Source organism: Ailuropoda melanoleuca, chromosome X (assembly GCF_002007445.2).
Source record: "Ailuropoda melanoleuca isolate Jingjing chromosome X, ASM200744v2, whole genome shotgun sequence".
In the NCBI taxonomy this organism is placed as follows: Eukaryota; Metazoa; Chordata; class Mammalia; order Carnivora; family Ursidae; genus Ailuropoda; species Ailuropoda melanoleuca.
Window position 1 is genome coordinate 70,707,407 of NC_048238.1, and position 8,987 is coordinate 70,716,393.

Below are 8,987 nucleotides of genomic sequence, written 5' to 3' on the forward strand. Positions count from 1 at the left end.
TTGCTGGGTCATGTGGTAATTCCATGTATAACTTTTTGAGGAAATGCCAAACTGTTCCACAGTGGCTGCAACATTTTACACTCCTACCAGCAATGTGTGAGGGTTCCCATTGCTCCACATTCTCAAAAACAATTATTAATTTTTCATTTTTTCAAATTTTGCTTTTTCCTAATGACTAATGATATTGAGCATCTTTTCACATATTTATTGGGTATTTATGTATCTTCTTTGGAGAAATATCTATTCAAAACTTTTGCCCATTTTTTATATTGGGTTGTTTGTCATTTTCGTGTTGAATTGTAAGAGTTCTTCATATATTCTGGATACAGATCCTTTCCAGATATATGATTTGCAAATATTTTCTTCCATTCTGTGGATTGCCTTTTTACTTTCTTGATAGTGCCTTTTTATTCACATAAAATTTTTTTAATTTGTATGAAGTCCAATTTATATATTTTTTCTTTTTGTTGTTCTTGCTTTTGGTGTCATATCTAAAAATCCATTACCAAATCCAGGGACATGAAGATTTACCTCTTTGTTTTCTTCTAAGAATTTTAAAGTTTTGACTCAAATATTTAGGTCTTTGATCATTTTGAGTTAATTTTTATATACGGTGTGAGTTTCTTTTTGTAAATGGCTTTATAAGATTTAAAGGTTCTTTTGATGGCAGAACACAACACACTGTCACAAAAATAGATAGAAGGCAGAACTCTTTGTTACTTATAGCTCCAAAAGAGAAAAGGTTGCCAGGCAGAGCCGCACAGGTTACGCCTGGATAACAGAAAGTTTGATCTCTAGGGGCAGCTTTTGTATTACAAGTGGGTTGGGGTTAGCTAGATTTTTTCTGAGTCTCTGAGGATTGGCTAATTTGAATAATATCTCAGGCTCCAGGGCATAGAGGTTGTCCTTACTTGTCTGTTACCTGGCCCCTGGGCAAAGAAGTCTGGTGCATAGTGTCCCAGAGTGTGAATGTATGATATGGGAAATGGTTGGAGTGTGTACTTCATCAGCTGCTCAAGAAGGGCAACGAACCGGCCTCTAGCCAGGGCCTCAAAATTGACTCAAGACAGTATTTTTACAAAAAAGATGGGATATTCGCATGGCTCAAATAGTAGAAAAGACTTACACAGAGTAGGGTGTAAGTTGACATGTTTTTATGAGAGTAAAAAGGAGGAAAACAAGTAGAAGTATAAGAAGTCCTTCTAGGCCAGCCATAACCAAGTTAGTTGAGGGGTGGTCTAGGAGGTAGTTGCCTCCTGAGGAAAACAATAATCTCCATTCATTTTTAGAATGGCAGTGCAGAGGTATGTAGTATACCTTTGGCAGAGAGCAAAACATATACCAGGTTCATTGGCGAAGTAAACAACGAACTCAAGAAATGTAATAGAATCCCTAATATCAAAGGAAGAAAAGCAATCAATATATTGTGTTTAATTTGTCATTATCTTTGGAAAGGCAGCATTTAGGCATTGTTGAGATGATAGTCTCACTGTCTGGGGTGAAGTCTTCCTCTGTGTAGAGAGCAAAGTCATCTCCAATGGTGAGATGTTGGACTGAGACAATGTCATCTGAAGCAACATCATTTCTAGTAGCAAGCTTCTGGGTTGAGGTGATGTCATCTAGGATGTGGGATTGGGATCTCCTTTCCAAGTAGATACCTACTTGGGTTGATGTGAGTCATGTTTTTGTGGTTCTGGTACTATAAGGAGGCTGAGGTGTTCATAGACTTTGAAGGCAATGATGGGCCTGGGAGATTGACTTGCAAATTTTTTTAGATAATGGTAAATTATCATAACATTAAAAATTCCCTCTTAACCATATTTTAGTATACGTGTCAGTGGCATTAAGTACACTCACACTGTTGTGCAACCATCACCACCATCCATCTCCAAAGCTTCCTCCATCTTCCCAAACTGAAATTTTGTACCCATTAAACTAACTCCCCTTGCCCCACTCCCTGCATCCCCTGGCAAACACCATTCTGCTTTCTGTCCCTAAGAGTTTGACTACTCTAGGTATTTTGCATAAATGAAATCACGAATCATTTTCTGTCTGGCTTATTTCACTTAGCATAATATCTTCAAGGTTCATCTGTGCTGTAGCATTATATATATATATATATATATATATTATATATATATATATAATATTTTTTAATCTATTCATCTGTCAATGGACACTTGGGTTGTTTCCATCCCCCCCCAGTTTTATCAAGAAATAATTGACATACATCACTGTATAAATTTAAGATATATAGCATGATGGTTTTATCTACATATATTGTGAAATGATTACCACAGTAAGTTTAGTTAACATTCATCATCTCATATAGATACAATAAAAAGAAAAGAAAAGAATTTCTCCTTGTGATGAGAACTCTTAGGATCTACTCTCTTAACAATTTTCCTATAAATCATACAGCATTGTTAACTATAGTCATCATGACATTACATTACATCCCCATGACTTATTTATTTTATAACTGGAAGTTTGTAACTTTTGACCACTTTTCTCCCATTCCCCTTCCCCCCACCCCCACCTCTGATAACCACAAATCTGATCTGTTTTTCTGAGTTTGGTGGATTTAATGTATGTCATCAATGTTTTATAGTTTTCAATGTGCAGGTCTTGAATCTCTTTTGTCAAATCTACCCTGAAATATTTCATATTTCTGATACTATTGTAAATGATACTGGTTTAGATTTTAATCTGGCTATTCATTACTTGTAGAGGACTGAATAATTTCCCCCAAAATTCATATCCACCCAGCACTTCAGAACATGACCTTATTTGTAAATCAGGTCTTTGCAGATGTAATTAATTAAGAATTGAGGTGAGGGGTCCCTGGCTGGCTCAGTCTGTAGAGCATGCAACTCTTGATTTCGGGGTTGTGAGTTAGAGCCCCACGTTGGGTATGGAGGTTACTTAAAAATAAAATCTTAAAAACAAAAGAATTGAGAGAGATCATATTGGCTTAGGGTAGGCCCTAAATCCAATGGATGTATCCTTAGAAGAGACAAAGAGCATGTAGACAAACAGAAGAGAAGCAGAAATTGGAGTTATGCTGTCACACGCCAGGCAATGCCTGGGGCCACTAGAAACTGGAAGAAGTAAAGAAGGATTCCTTTCTAGAGACTTCAGAGAGAATGTAGCACTGCTGATAACTTGATTTGGACTTCTGGCCTACAAAACTATAAGATAATATGTCTCATTTATTAGTTCTGGTAGCTTTTTTTTTTAAGATTTTATTTTTAAGTAATCTCTACACCCATCAAGGGGCTTGAACTCGTAACCCCAAGATCAAGAGTTGCACACTCCACCAACTGAGCCAGCCAGGTGCCCCATAGCTCTAGTAGCTTTTTGTATATTACAAAAAATTTCTACATAGATGATTGTTTTCTATGAATATTTTCTATTTCTTCCTTTGCTATCTGTATGACTTATTTATTGCTCTTATTGTGCTGGCTAGAACTTCTAATACAACATTGAATCTAATTTGTGAACATGTCTATTTTGCCTTGTTTTTCGTCTTAGGGAGGAAACATTTGGTCTTTATGTACATATCATTATTTTTTTTGCAGATGTATCTTATCAGGTTGAGGAACATCTCTTTTATATGTGGTTGCTGAGCATTTTAATCAGTAATATATATTTTTTTTACTTTTAGCAAATGTTTTTTCATTAGCCACTGAGATGATCATATGTTTTTTCACTTTTATGTTCATGTGGTGAATTACAATGATTTTCAAATATTAACACTACCTTGAATCCTTGGGATAAAACTTACCTGGTCATGGTATATTGTATATATTAATGGATTCTATTGTACTAAAGTTTTATTAAGAATTTTTGCATATATTTCATGAGGGATATTAGTTTGTGGTTATCTTTCCTTGTAGTAAAATTGTCTGGTTAGTTACCTGGGTAATTCTAGCCTCATAGGGTGAGTTGGGAGCTATTTCTTCCTCTTCAATTTTCTGAAAGATTTTGTGTAGAATTGGTGTTATGTAATTTTTAAATGTTTGGTGGAATTACCAGTTAAGCCATCTTGACTCAGAATTTTTTTTGGAGGAGGTGTTTTAAATAAAATTTCCATTTATTTTCGTGGCGAGCATAGCTTAATGTATAGTATTGTCAGATCACTATGTTGTACACCTGAAACTAATGTAACAGCGGATATTAAACATACTTCAAAAAAACTTTAAAAAATTTCTATTTATTGGGTGCCTGGGTGGCTCAGTGTGTTAAGTGTCTGCTTTCGGTTCACGTCATGATCCTGTGCTTGCTCTCTCTCTCTCAAATAAATAAATAAATAAATAAATAAAAACTTAAAAAATTTTTCTGTTTATTTAATAGCTGTAGAGATTTCTTCTATTCTAATATATATGTTCAGTGCTATAAATTTCTGCTGGAGTGGTCATTTTGCCACATCTCATAAATTATCATATGTTGAGTTTTCACTTTCATTCTGTTCAAAGTGCCTTATAAGTTCCTCTTTGATTTCTTCTTTTGGTTATTTAGACATGTGTTGCTTGATGTTAATTTAATATTTGGGATTTTCCAGATATTTTTCTGTTATTCATTTCTCATTTAATTCCATTGTGCTCAGAAAACATACATTTTATTATTTGAATCCTGTTAATGTTATTGAGACTTACCTTATGGCCCTGAATATGGACTATCTTGGTAAAAGTTCCACGTGCAAATGAAACAAATGCACATCCTCCTGTTGGTGGTGGCAAGTTCTACCATAGTCAACTAGATAAGTTGGTTCATAGTGTTTTTCAAGTCATATATGCACTTGCTGATGGTCTACTTGTTCTATCAGTTTTTTAGAGAAGGTGTTGATATCTCTGTAATTGTGGATTTCTCTGTTTCTCATTGCAGTTCTATCAGTTTTTGCTCCATGCATTTTAAAGCACTGCAATATGTGAATGTTTAGGATTGTCATATCCTCTTGACAAACTTACCACTTAAACTTATGTAGTAACTGTAATATCCCTGGTATTATTCTTTGCTATGAGATTTATCGTATCTGATATCAATATAGCCCTCAAGCTTTGATTGATGTTAAGATTATTCATCTTTTTCTATTTCTTTACTTGTAATCAATTTGTATCTTTAAATTTAAAATAAGGTGTTTATAGGTAGCATGTATTTGCCTTCCTTCTCTACACAATCTGACAGTCTCTGCTTTATAATTGAGGTATTTAGACCATTTACATTAATGTGATTATTGATATTGATATGTTTGGGTTTAAATCAACCATCTTGCTATTTGTTCCTATTTGTACCATGTGCTCATTGTTCTTTTTCCTCTAACATTTTAAAAAGATTTTACTTATTTATTTGTCAGAGAGAGAGAGCACAAGCAGGGGGAGTGGCAGGCAGAGGGAGAAGCAGGCTCCCCATTGAGCAAGGAGCCCGACGTGGGACTCAATCCCAGGACCCTGGGATCATGACCTGAGCCGAAGGCAGACACTTAACCCACTGAGCCACCCAGATGTCCCTTCCTCTAACATTTTTTTTAAAGATTTTATTTATTTATTCGACAGAGAGAGAGACAGCCAGCGAGAGAGGGAACACAAGCAGGGGGAGTGGGAGAGGAAGAAGCAGGCTCATAGCAGAAGAGCCTGATGTGGGGCTCGATCCCATAATGCCGGGATCGCGCCCTGAGCCGAAGGCAGACGCTTAACCGCTGTGCCACCCAGGCGCCCCTCTAACATTTTTGATTGACTATTTTGAAGATTCCATTTTATCTCATATGTTGGCTCATCAGCTACAACTTTTTTCATGATTGCTTTAAGGTTTATAATATCTATTTTTAACATTTCAGAATGTACTTCAAATTATATTCATGTATAGAATAAGAACTTCAAAATGCTGTAGTTCCATTCCCCCTCTCCTGGTCTTTGTGCTATTATTGACGTACATTTTACTTCTCCATATGTTCTAAATCCTACAATACAAAGTAAGCTGGGGGCAATCAGAATGCTCATATTATTTGTTTCTACTTTCTCAAGGAACTTTACCCCCAACTGTCTGATGTTAAATAACTGAAAACTGTTGTTTCATATATTTTGTCCAGGTTTTAGTTGTTTCAGTTAGGGAGATAAACCCAGACCTCGTTATTCTGTTTTCATTTGAAGCATAAATTGTAGCTTGGTGTTTTATTTATTTTTTAAAAGATTTTATTTAACTATTTGAGAGAGAGAGAGAACGAGCGGGGTGAGGGGCAGAGGGAGAAGTAGATCCCTGCTGAGCGGGGAGCCTGATGCGATGTGGGGCTCAATACCGGGACTCCAGGATCCCGACCTCAGCCGAAATCAGACACTTAACTGAACCACCCAGGCGCCCCGTAGCTTGGTGTTTTAAATGATAGGTAATCATGAAGGTTTTATTTCACCCCTAACCAAAGTTTCTTTTGCTATCTGAACTTCCTGGAAGAGTCCAGGGTCTGTGTATTCTCCCCGCTCTGCCTCTGACTAGAACGTTCAAATTGCACTGCTTTCTTTGGTCACAAGGTGGCCCTTAAATTCATTTTCTGAATTTCTTTCAAATGACTTGATTTTTTTAAGAAAAAAAAATTAATTATTTTTATTCAAAAGTCATGAATTGGGGGCACCTGTGTGGCACAGCGGTTAAGCGTCTGCCTTCGGCTCAGGGCATGATCCCGGCGTTATGGGATTGAGCCCCACATCAGGCTCCTCCGCTATGAGCCTGCTTCTTCCTCTCCCACTCCCCCTGCTTGTGTTCCCTCTCTCGCTGGCTGTCTCTATCTCTGTCGAATAAACAAATAAAATCTTTAAAAAAAAAGTCATGAATTATCTGCATCATTATCTCAATTTTGTTAGAAATACATAAGAATTCAAAGATGTGCATACTTGTTTATCGTTTGCTGAATACCAGTAAATCCATACTTATTTTGTGGTTTTTCATTCACCAAATATCTACTAGATGTAGATAGGAAAGCTGATGCTAATATTGACAATCAAGTGTAGGAAGTATGGTAGGGCATAAGCTTCCCTGTTCATCAGTCTTCCTGCCCTTTCAACTCTAGCCTTTATCTTTATAAACTTCTGCCCTGCATGAATGTGCCTTGTGTCTCAAGGACCTGGAAGAGGGAGAGTTTTGGAATTGCTTAGGCATCTGATTCATGATGTCTGGGGTTTGCTGTGTTACATGTTTGCACCTGCCAAACCATTTTTCTCTTTGGTTTCATAATTGCTATATTCCAGAGCAGAGGTGGGTAAACTTTTTTTGTTCGGGCCAGATAATAAATATGTAGGCTTTGCAGTCAGGCCATGCTGTTTCTTTCACGACTACTCGACTCTGCTACTGTAGTGCAAAATCAGCCAAAGACAGTATGTAAATTCCTACATATGGCTGTATTTCAATACAACCTTATTTATGGACACCAAAACCTGGATTTCATACAATTTTTACATGTCAAAAAATATTCTTGATTTTTTCAACCATTTGAAAATGTGAAATTTAATCTTAGCTCATTGGCCACAAAAATAAGCAATAGGCCAAATCTGGCTCATGGACTGTGGTTTGCCAACTTCTGTTTTAGAATCCTAACTTTTTTTTAAAGATTTTATTTATTTGAGAGAGAGAGCATGAGATGGGGGAGGGTCGGAGGGAGAAACAGACCCTCTGCTGAGCAGGGAGCCTATCCTGGGACTCTCGGATCATGACCTGAGCCAAAGGCAGTCACTTAACCAACTGAGCCACCCAGGTACCCCAGAATCCTAACTTCTAAGTTTATTTCCATACAAGACTGTCTTCATATATGGTATGTATTTCACCTACATTACACACTCCAAGGCAATTTCATTTCTCAAGTTCTATTGAGACACTTAAACCCAATAGTCCTCCAATGGACTTCGTAATTACCCACATTTGGGTATCCACTGAATTCATGGACATAATCTCCTGGCATCCAACTCAATGTTGGTTCTTTACATTCATAGGTTTCAGGGAGCTCAGATAAGGAAGGACTGTCTCAGACTGAAAGTGAGCTGTGTCCCATTACACATCTTTAACATAGTCTAATGAGCTAAGGTTTTTTTTGAGATTTTATTTGACAGAGAGAGACACAGTGAGAGAGGGAAAACAAGCAGGGGGAATGGGAGAGGAAGAAGCAGGCTTCCCGCTGAGGAGGGATCATGACCTGAGCCTAAGGCAGATGCTTATCCAAGGCAGATGCTTATGACTGAGCCACCCAGGCGCCCCTGAACTAAGGTTTCTTAGAAAAGAACTACACATCTAAGGAAAGAGAGAACTAGACAGATAAGGTCTTTTCATGAAGCTAAAAAGGGAGAGGACTTATTCACACTTCCACTTTAGAGTGAGGATTCAATTTATTGAGTGTACCAGAAAAAAATCAGTGGGACTTTTTCACCTTGAGGATTCCTGAACATCAATACCCAGGGGAGATGGAAATGGGGCAAAGTAGCAGAGGAATGGAAATACCTACGCCTTAGTCCACATAAAGACCCAGCTCTGGAAACCTCCCCAAATAGCTGAAGGGAATAAAGTGTTGGGTCATGCACATTCCAGTGGGAACAAAAACTTGGGAGATAACTTATAAAATTACTGCTTCATCAAGTACACAAGGCAGCCCTTGGAGTTATTATCATCTTGCTGATATGTATGATTTTTTTGTAAGTATGGTTCTTAAAGAGATGTGTCTCTTATCATTATTAGGTTTATACTTCTAAATAGGAGATCCAGAGGTAAGCTAAAACTGAGATTGTGTCACTACCGTTTAGGTTAAGTGCTCATATTGCTTTTATCAGGTGGCCAAGCCCTTTCACTAGGTAATAGGTATTTAGTTCTGAAATGAGAAAATATAAATAAAAAATAAAAATTATTCATAATTCTACCATAAAGAGATAAACACTTTAATTTTTTATTTTATATACGTAGACTGTGTGTTCATATATAAAATACTAAAGATGTGAAATAAAAGAGAATACAGA